Here is an 11,573-nt window from a genome sequence, read left to right as displayed (position 1 = left end):
CATAAAGGAGAGTAGACATCTATCACCCCACTATCAGAAAAGAGCCATAAAGGAGACTAGACATCTACCACCCCACTATCACTATTAGATTAGAGCCAAAAGGGAGCCTAGACATCTACCACCCCACAATCACGATCAGAAAAGAGCCATAAAGGAGACTAGACATCTACCACTACACTATCACTATTATATTAGAGCCAAAAGGGAGCCTAGACATCTACCACCCCACTACCACTATCAGATTAGAGCCATAATGGAGACTAGACATCTACCACCCCACTATCAGATTAGAGCCATAATGGAGACTAGACATCTACCACCCCACTATCAGATTAGAGCCATAATGGAGCCTAGACATCTACCACCCCACTACCACTATCAGATTAGAGCCATATTGGAGACTAGACATCTATCATTCCACTATCACTATTAGATTAGAGCCAAAAGGGAGACTAGACATCTAATACCCACTACCACCATCATATGGGGGAGGGCGGGGGCAATGTAGCCAGTTTGTCAAAATAAAATATCATCTTACTGATCGCATACACATATTGTCCCCCACCTTTGGTCTGAAATCCCCATCACCAAATAATTAACTTGTCATTTTTGCAGATTGTGTTTGAGCCAGTAATGTACCAATATTTATAGTTTACAAATGAGCTAGGAATACACTTTATGGCCTAAATGAAAAGCCTTGTTTGTTTGTGGAAAACAGAACACATCACTGAGTGATATTCAAGCATCGGTGGTGGCTGCATCATGGTATGGGTATGCTTGACATCAGCAAAATACTGAGGAGATTTTCAGGATAAATAGAAACGGGATAGAGCTAAGCACAGGCACAATCCTAGAGGAAAACGTGCTGCTTTACACCAGAGACTGGGAGATGAAACGAGCTCAGACTGGGAAAATTCGTCTTGAAAGGTCATCCTACTAGGAATTCGAAGTGGGGAACTCTGGCCTCTTTCTAGCGCTCCGACTTTCCGACCTAAAGATCACTGACGTCATGGTTCGACCTCGTTTTTTTTCCGGGAGTTCCCTAGTCATCTTGAAAGCACCACGATCCCTCAGAAATGAGCGAAATGACAAACTGAGAATCCGAGATCAATGAAAAGGACCTCTTCTTGAATCCATCAATAGCCAATGACTAGTTGTGTGGAGACACATAATGTAGGCTACAATATGAGGAGGGACATTATAGTCATAAAAATGCTTTAAAGTTTCACTTATTCACCAAATGATGCGCATCTCACTCACTGGTGATGGCCTATGCGCTCGTGCCAAACGCCACTCTCTCTTGTTTTACTTTGTAAAACAAACCATGTTTGGAAGTTGATCAAATATTTTGGTAACAGCTGACAAATGAGATTATTATCTTTTTTAGCAAGAACCATTTGCTTTCCGACCTGTGTTTTTCCACGATTGTAGGCATTTTAAATCTTGCGAATGGCCCGTTTTGTCTGCATACTGTTTGTTCACGAACATATTCCCCGCGCCTCCCCGACTGTAGACTATGCCTTGTATTGGGCTGCACTGCAATAGGACATTTTTAAATAAGCCATTTATCCTCTGTGGCTAAAGTTTAGGCTATTCTGAATCATTAAATGTATTTCTGAACAGACAGCAGTCACTCTATAACTTTGGCACATTTATTTTAATTTATCATGCGTGCTGCAGCTCCTCCAGAACCCTTCGCGTGGCTGTGATTCCATAAGAGGAAACATGATGAAGTGCAACGCTGGAGAGATGAGAGTTGCAGGCTCATGTCTATCAGAGCAGAGAGATCATAGAAAGTGAATCTCATTCTAGTTTGGTGAGAGATACAAGGGGGGAAGAATTAAGGTAGAGGAACTTTGTTCGTGTTTATTAGAATTTTACATTGCAAAAAGTGACACTTGTTTTTCATGCCACGAGAGGTACCAGATCAGGCCAAATAGGGTCCGGAACGAAACAGTCCAAAACGTGGAGGTGTCGGATCCTGTTCCGACAGGATTCGGCTCAAATTATGCACTTGAATTTGTTCCTCCACCTTTCCGTATTTCTGTTGTGGATTGTGTTTCTGTACGCCAATGGAAAGTCTACTAAACAATGAGCAAACCAGCCTGTGTATTGAATACTTGGAATTGGATTGTGATGGTAGTGATAAATGAAGAGTAATTTCCCATAATTCTGCACCTTTGCATAGTTGTACTTCCAATTTTGATCGTCGTCATTTTAGTGACTGAAAAGAAAATGTATATATCTACTCGGATTTTAAAATACAAACTAACTTTCTGTTTTGTCTGCTTGGACTCAAGAGACAAGTATAGTCACGTTAATCTTTTTGCAAGCAGTCGTGTTCTTTCGATGAATGTATTTGCAATTTGAACGGTATAATATAATTTTGATGAATGCATTTATGTTTTAAAAAGACAACTACATTTTGAAAATCCATGTACTGTTTTGCAACAGCTCTCTCTGTGTTATGGACGCTGTATTTAAACTCGACAACCTTGTTCCGAAAAACCTGAATGGTTTAGACAGTTGTTCCCTGATTTAAATAGTTGAAGAGTACAGGTGCCATGAGGGATGCTGACAGCACCTGGTATTCCCAGGCAGTCTCCCATCCAAGGACTAACCAGGCCTGACCTTGCTTAGCTTCCGAGACCGGGCGTATTATATTGTAATGTATATATGATGCACGTAAACACTTCACTGTACCGTTTACACCCTGTATCCTGTGCACGTGACGAATAAACTTTGATTTGATGATCAACTCACCATTCATATCAGCTGTCATAGTCAATATAATGACTAACCTGTACCCCCTCACATTGCCTCGCTATTGTTATTGTGTTACTTTTTAAACATTTCTTAGAACTGCATTGTTGGTTTTGTAAGGAATTGTCAGTAAAATATTACGGTAAAGTTGTATTCGGCATATGTGACAAATATAATAACCACCACTGTTGAGGCATCTTGACATAGAATTGCCTAAACGCAATTATCCATCATGATTCTGATAAAAAGAGCCATCCGATTAACTTAGTCTACTTTTCCTTTACAACGGCAGGGGGTGCACCGTTCCTGGAGGTAAATGCAATACCAGGTGGATGCGTGGAGTGGACGGAGCAAGCCCTATTCCATCTCCCTATTCCAAAAATCAATTTAATATATGGTCCCCTGATAGGGGACGTATCAGATATTAAACTGATAAGAACAGATTTTTTTTTTTTTTTTACAAAAAATAATTTATTATGTTCAAATACCAATCTTATTTACAAACTTAAATTTTCAATTTACAAAACAATCCATGGTATTTCCATTTATCAAACAAAAACCCCAAAACAAATTCCCAGGGGAGCATCGTCCCTCCCCGTCATACCTAACCAATACCTAACCCTTCCCTGTCTTCCCTTCCCTAATCTATCCCCTTATAAATCTCTCTCTAACACTCCCAGCCCTAAACCCCCCTTCCACCTCTCCCGTGCCGCATGCTGCCCCCACTTCCTCTCCTCCCTCTTCATCCTCCCCCTCACATCACCTTCCACCCTCCTCACTATCCCTTCCACCCCCCAATCTTTCCCTGTCTTTACCAATTCCTGCCTGGCTTCCCACAGCCCCCGTTTAAAGAGGCTCATGAGAAGCCAGAGCAGAAACCTGTCCCTATTTGTTCCCTTCGCTCTCCCTACACCTCTCTCTAACCTTGCCCACGACAAAACAAAGTCGCTCCTAACCATACCTATCAGCACCCGTGCCCTAGCCCAGACTAGTCCGGCAAAGGCACAGTCCCAGAAGGCATGGCGCACAGTCTCCTCCCTGCCACAAGCAGATCTTGGGCAGGTGGGGGATCGCGACAAACTATGCCGGTACATAATGGCACGTACCGGCAAGCACTTATGGAGGCCCAACCAATTCAGGTCCTTGAGCCTGTTGTCCAGGCCCCGCGCCTGCACTCCCTCCCAGACCACTGACGAGATGCCCGCTACAGGCGCAGGACTCCCTGCCTGCCTGACCTCTTCGTACAGGTGCCTGTGATCTAAACCTACTCGGGCAACTTCAACCTCGGGGTGCGCACGCAGCCACTTGGCCGCATGGCCAAAGTGCCACGGCAGCTGTTCCGCCCGAGGACCCGCGTTAGACCACACCATTACGCTTCTCGCCTGATACGAGAAGAACACCCGCAGGAGGTAACCGGACGGGTGTATAACCGGACGAGCAAGCTCCGTCAACAGGAAAGAAACAAAAATGGCGTCTAGCTTGAGGGGGAGATGTGGTACCCCCCTACCTCCCTCCCCGATGGGACAGAGCATGCGCGCCCTGGCGACCCACTCGTACCTGCCACCCCACATAAACTGAAACACGAGCCTCACTAGAGACCTTCTCAGACAAGCCGGCAATGGGTAGATGTACGCCAAATACAAAAGAGATGGCAATACATCCACCTTTAGGACCAGGACCTTGCCTATAAAAGACAAAGACCTAGCCTTCCACATTGCTAGCTTCCTCTGAACCACTGCGATACTCATGTTCCAGTTCAGCGTCGCTGAGCCGGAGGTCTCAAAATGGACCCCGAGAATCCTCAGGGCCCCCTCACAGAGAGATAACCCCCCGGGCACATCCGTCCTACCGCGCCATCTTCCGAAAAACTTAACGGAAGACTTTGCGTGATTCAGAACCGCCCCCGACGCTCGGGTGAAATCTCCAATGATGGCAAGGGACCTTGTCAAGCACGAGTCCTTGCATAGCAGCAAGGAAGTGTCGTCGGCGTACTGCGTCATCTTAACACGTAGCCCGCCACTTCCAGGGATCAACAAACCCTCCACCCCTGTGTCTGCCCTAATGACAGCCCCCAGAGGCTCCATGTACAGAACGAAAAGGAGAGCCGAGAGTGGGCATCCCTGCCTGACCCCAGACGAGAGGTCAAAAACGTCACCTAAGTGACTGTTTACACTTACTCGGCACCCCGCTCCGACATACAAAGTACGGATCCATCCTATGTACATCTACCTAATACCCTGAATAGAAAGGATCTATTCACGCGATCAAAGGCTTTCGCCTGATCTAGCGCTGCTACCATTAAAGGCAGCCCTCTATCTTCAACCCAGGCGATGGAGTCCCTGATCAACTGTAGGTTCCATCGAATAGAGCGACCCTCAACCCCACACGTCTGATCCTCATGAACGACGTAGGGAAGGGCTGTGCGCAACCGATCCGCTAAGACCTTTGCAAGTAGCTTGTAATCTACGCACAGCATGGTCAACGGCCGCCAGTTGCTAAGGTCAGTTACTTCCCCCTTCTTATAAAGAAGTGACAGCACACCGACAGCCATTGATCCCCCCCGGGACCCCTGTCTCAAGGATGGCCTTCAAGACTTCTAGGACCACTGGTCCAAGTATACCCCAAAACTTGAGATAAAACTCAGCCGGCAGCCCATCCATCCCAGGCACCTTCCCTTTTCCCATCCTCCTAAGAGCACTCTCAACCTCTTCCAGTGAGATCTGGGCCTCCATCACGTCTCTAATGTCCTCCGGTAACCGCTGGGACAAGTGTTCTAAAACACGTTTCCCTGCTCTACATCTATCTCCCTTTCCTTAAATAAACCTCGGAAATGATCAGTTGCCACCCTGACCATCTCCTCTGGTTTACTTACTACACTACCATCTTCTTTTCTAACGCCAAGCATTACCTTTCTACTCTGCCTAGCCCTAACCGACTTAAAGAACATAGCGGAACAAGTCTCATTATGTTCTAGAAAGCCACTATGCGCACACTCTAGGAAAGCTCGAGCTTTCTGCTCCTGCAGCTCCCTGAGCTGCGCCTTTAGGGCTGCTGATCTCTCCCAGTCAATTGACCCGCCGAGGTTGCCTGCCTCGTGCTCAAGTTCAATTAACCTTTGGAGATGATCAACCTCCCTCCTTTCCTCCCTCTTTTTCCTTTTACAATATCCTATTATAAAAGCCCTAATCCTCACCTTAACTAAATCCCACCACTCTAACACCCCCTCGCACATAGACCGGAGGCCGTCAAGCCTTCGAAAGAAACAAAAAAATGCGTCAACGAAAGCCTGCTCCTCCAGTACAACCCGATCTAACTTCCAGTACCCCCTACCGAAGAGGCAGACTGGCGACCCCACCTGCAGGAACACCCCGTCGTGATCCGAGAAAAAGACAGGCAACAGCCGCCCAGACAACTGGCCCAAAGACCTGGATAAAAAAATGTAGTCGAGCCTCCGCGCAACCCCCCTGGAGTTGCGCCATGTAGGACCGACCATTACCGGAGTAGTGTGCAGGCCACCATCAACCAGACCATGGCAAGCCATTAGCCCGGTGATGGCACCTGCACTACTATCACCACCTACCCCTAAATCTATATTAAAATCCCCTCCTATCACCAAGTGCCTGTTTGTAACACACAGGGGCGCCAGACAGTCCACCATCTCCCTCCTGTCTGCCGCCACCTGTGGCCCATACACCCCAATTAACCTATACCTAGCTTCTCTATACACTACATCTATCCCCAATACTCTACCCTGAATTATGACAAATGTGCTCTCTATCTTAACCTGTCTATTCCCACACAAAATTCCTACTCCTGTTGAGTGCACCCCTCCTATGCCCCAAAAAGATTCCCCCTTATCCCACTCTCTCCTAAATCTATTCACATCCCCACCATCCCTCAGGTGAACCTCCTGTAAAAAACAGAAATCAAAACCCACCCCTTCTAAATAACAAAACACTGCCCTCCTTTTAACAAAATCCCTTAACCCTCTAACGTTTAAACTAAGAAAAGAAACCGCCATTTATTAAATAATAATCCAACAATTAAACCAAAACCCAAAGAAAAACAGGAGACTCACCCAATGCTCCCCTGTTCCATCTCTACCGGCAGGGACGTCCCTCCTCCTCCTGACGCCCCCCCGTCCTCCTCCATCTCTGGAACCCAGGATGCAGGCCTGGTGTTGGGTATTGGAGTGCTCTGCATCCCGGGCTCTCCACCAACTCTCTCCCCGTAGACTGCCTGGCTGAGAATAGGGGACCCCATCTCCTCAAACAGGAGAAGGGATCCCTCCTCAGACAGACAGGCCAGATCCACAACCTGGCCTTCACCCCCCACCGGCAGATCCGGGGCTGAGGAAAAAAGAGACGCCAAACTCTTTCTCCTCAACCCCATTCTTTTGGCCCCCCCCTCCCCATCCCCTTCCCCCTCCCTGCCTGCCGGGTCCTTCTTTCTCTTCTTCTTCTCCTTTTTCGGTGTAGGAGGTAGAGGGGAGACACCACTCCTCTTCCCCCCCAACTCCTCCACCATCTCCCTCAACTCTTCAACCAGGAAACTACTGTCCCCCCACTCCCGCCCCCCCTCTTCCCCAGTTCCTGACCCAGTCACCCCTCCCCCCACCGGACCTGCCACAGGCACCCCCCCTCCACAGGCCCTACCCCAGGAACCCCCCCCCCCACAGGTCCTGCCACAGGCACCCCCTCCCCCCCCACAGGTCCTGCCACAGGCACCCCTCCCCCCACAGGTCCTGCCACAGGCACCCCCTCCCCCCACAGGTCCTGCCACAGGCACCCCCCTCCACAAGCCCTACCCCAGGAACCCCCACCCCTCCCTCCCCCGTTGATCTTTCACTCTCTTCCACTCCCTTTTCTTCTTTCTTCTTTCCTTCTGCTCCCGCCTCTCCTCTTTTCCTTTCTTCTCCCGCTGTCGCTCCTTTCTCCTCCTCTTTCTTTTTGCCCTCTGGGCCAGTTCTTGGTGCCTGAAAAGGCCTTCCGTCCTCCCCTCTTCTTCCCCCATCCCCCGCTCCTGCCCCCCCCCAGCCGCAGACGCGTATGACCTCTGGCGAGCCGGGCACTCACGCCACAGGTGCTGAGTGGAACCACACCCGTGGCAAGCCTTCGGCTCGCCGCAATCCTTGGCCTCGTGCCCCCCAGATCCACAAAATCTGCACTTCCTAGTGCTGCACGAGGCCAAGATGTGTCCATAGGCCATACAGCGCCTGCAGAATGGGGGCTGACGTGCATAGTACAATGTCCCCCTGTCAGCCCCCAGGGAGAACATTGCCGGGGGATGAAGGTACCCACCTAGCCCATTGGGGTCTTCTCTTAGGAGGGCCTGAAACCCCCTCCTCCCCGTCCAAAATCCTAATGAGTCCTTGAGGGCCTTCCTGAGGAGACATTATCCATATATCCCCCAGAAAGGCCCTCACATCTTCATCCCTGACGTAGGGGTTATACATGTTTACCGTCACAATCCGGAAATTATTCCTGGCCAAACTCTTCACCACATAGTGGCACATTGGCCTCGTATCTCCCAATGCCTTTACTTTCTTCAGCATCTCATCATGCTTGGCCTCTGAGAAAAAAGCCACATCAAACGAACCGTCCATTGAGTTTCCTTGAAGGCAGAAAACTTCCTTCGCTGATAATTTCAGCAGCCCAATCAAGATGTTTCTTCCAAATGCCTCCCGTCCAAATGGATCCATATCCTTCACATTCCACGAAAAACGTAGGGTATTCGCTAACCCTATCCCAGGGACTGACCCATTTGAGGAAGAATATGCTTCCCTCCAGAAAAAACAAACAAACCAAAAAAAGGAGGAAAAACCACAAAAACAGGAGAGACTTGATTTAGAAAATCACAATCCTTTTTACCGCCCTTCTACTTCGACCTTTTGACTCAGCGGGCTTTGAGGCACCTGGGTACCAAGCTTGATATGAGCCAAAAGGCCGAGAAGCGATACCGCAATGCTTTCGGGAGGAAGGTGCGATTCTCAGACACGTCAAGTCCGGTAACGGTTAGACCGAAATGAGCTCTGTACACTTTACAACAAATATCAAAGATGATGCTATTTAAAATGAATGGTGACATGGAGTTGATCAATGTCGGGAAAAGACACTTTTCACTTTTACAAATTAACATATTGGAAGGTTCCAAAAGACGTGGACATCCGCCCTCCAATCGGAATCGAGACAAATCCTTATTGAGTTAAAACCAGATTTACAGCTAAATTGGAATAAGAATCTATCAAATAGGGATGGGAAAAACAATTTGTAGATAATAAAACTGACATAACATGTTATCTTTTATAAACTGTCTCTGGAAGCGTTGATGCCACAAGGGAACTACAATAAGTGTCCACTTGGTGGCGCCAGACTTCCACCGACCGTCGCCTTGTTCAAGCTGTTCATTGTTGTCAATAAAATACATTTGAATGTTGAACCACTTGACTTCAATACATACGTCATCAACGCAAAAAATAGCCTATATATTTTTTACATCTGTCTGTAGAGCCTTGCATGATAAGGCCATTGTGAGGAGGCCTTTATAAAGTTGTTCTCCTAAATTACTAGAGGCCTGAATTCAAAGATGTCCATGGCACTGGACCGCAGCGTTGTTATTTGTCACATGCGCCGAATAAAATTTTACCGTAATATTTTACTTACAATTCCTTAACCAACAATGCAGTTTTAAGAACATTTTAAAAAGTAACACAATAACAATAACGAGTCAATGTGAGGGGGTACAGGTTAGTCATTATATTGACTATGACAGCTGATATGAATGGTGAGTTGATCATCACATCAACGTTTATTCGTCACGTGCACAGGATACAGGGTGTAAACGGTACAGTGAAGTGTTTACGTGCATCATATATACATTACAATATAATACGCCCGGTCTCGGAAGCTAAGCAAGGTCAGGCCTGGTTAGTCCTTGGATGGGAGACTGCCTGGGAACACCAGGTGCTGTCGCATCCCTCATGGCACCTCTTGAACTATTTAAATCAGGGAACAACTGTCTAAACCATTCAGTTTTTGGAACAAGGTTGTCGAGTTTCAAAACAGCGTCCATAAGACAGAGAGAGCTGTTGCAAAACAGTACATGGATTTTCAAAATGTAGTTGCCTTTTTAAATCATAAATGCATTCATCAAAATTATATTATACCGTTCAAATTGCAAATACATTCATCGAAAGAACACGACTGCTTGCAAAAGATTAACGCGACTATACTTGTCTCTTGAGTCCAAGCAGACAAAACAGAAAGTTAGTTTGTATTTTAAAATCCGAGTAGATATATACATTTTCTTTTCAGTCACTAAAATAACCATGATCAAAATTGGAAGTACAACTATGCAAAGGTGCAGAATTATGGGAAATTACTCTCCTTTTAAGCATATTTCACCAAACAATATCATACACATCAAATCAAAGTGGATACCTAATTTTAAAAAAACATTTAAAAAATAAGCACATTGTGTGCATGATTCATTTATCGCTACCATCACAATCCAATTCCAAGTATTCAATACACAGGCTGGTTTGCTCATTGTTTTGCAGACATTCCATTGGCGTACAGAAACACACTTTCGCAATATTTAAAATGCCTACAATCGTGGAAAAACACAGGTCAGAAAGAAAATGAATGGCTCTTGTTAAAAAGAGAATAATCTAATTTGTCAGCTGTTACCAAAATATTTGATCAACTTCCAAATATGATTTGTTTACCAAAGTAAAACAGGAGAGTGGCGTTTGGCTCAAGCGCATAGGCCATCACCAGCGAGTGAGATGCGCATCATTTGGGTGAATCAGTGAAACTGAAAGCAATTTCCTCCTCATATTGTAGCCTAATGTGTCTCCACACAACAAGACATTGGCTATCGATGGATTCAAGAAGAGGTCGTTTTCATTGATCTCGGATTCTCAGTTTGTCATTTCGCTCATTTCTGAGGGATCATGGTGCTTTCAAGATGACTGGGAACTCCGGAAAAAAAACAAGGTTGAATCATGACGTCAGTGATCTTTAGGTCGGAAAGTCGGAGTGCTAGAAAGAGGCCAGAGTTCCCCACTTCGAAATATTAGTAGGATGACCTTTCAAGACGAATTTTCCCAGTCGGAGCTCGTTTTCCAGATTTCCCAGTTGTCTTGAAGGCCGTGAAGTCGGTGATTTCCCAGCGCCGAGTTCCCAGTTGTCTTGAAGGCCGTGAAGTCGGTGATTTCCCAGCGCCGAGTTCCCAGTTGTCTTGAACACCGTGAAGTCGGTGATTTCCCAGCGCCGAGTTCCCAGTTGTCTTGAAGGCCGTGAAGTCGGTGATTTCCCAGCGCCGAGTTCCCAGTTGTCTTGAAGGCCGTGAAGTCGGTGATTTCCCAGCGCCGAGTTCCCAGTTGTCTTGAAGGCCGTGAAGTCGGTGATTTCCCAGCGCCGAGTTCCCAGTTGTCTTGAACACCGTGAAGTCGGTGATTTCCCAGCTCCGAGTTCCCAGTTGTCTTGAAGGCCGTGAAGTCGGTGATTTCCCAGCTCCGAGTTCCCAGTTGTTTTGAACGTGATATTAAAAAGATTATGCCAAAGTCTCCAGTCATGTAAAATGACGTAGAACTACATGAAATGTGTTCATAAAAGGCCAAACATTTCCCTGAACCTAGCGGTGTCTAGGGATATGATTCTCGCTTTGGGTGTGAGATTCAGGTTCAGATTGTGGGTTCAGATTGTGGACTTCAGAAAACAGCAGAGGGAGCACCCCCCTATCCACATCGACCGGACAGCCGTGGAGAAGGTTTTAAGTTCCTCGGCTTACACATCACAGACAAACTG

At 46.9% G+C, this 11,573-nt stretch overlaps 1 pseudogene; it reads right to left on the bottom strand.

The window, feature by feature from the left end:
- Positions 1-3,053: 3,053 nt before the first annotated feature.
- LOC127908537 (uncharacterized) lies at positions 3,054-3,234 on the bottom strand (annotated as a pseudogene).
- Positions 3,235-11,573: the final 8,339 nt, after the last annotated feature.

The sequence above is a fragment of the Oncorhynchus keta genome, chromosome 17 (genome assembly GCF_023373465.1).
Source record: "Oncorhynchus keta strain PuntledgeMale-10-30-2019 chromosome 17, Oket_V2, whole genome shotgun sequence".
Lineage (NCBI taxonomy): Eukaryota > Metazoa > Chordata > Actinopteri > Salmoniformes > Salmonidae > Oncorhynchus > Oncorhynchus keta.
This window is presented reverse-complemented; position numbering and strand designations above follow the sequence as displayed.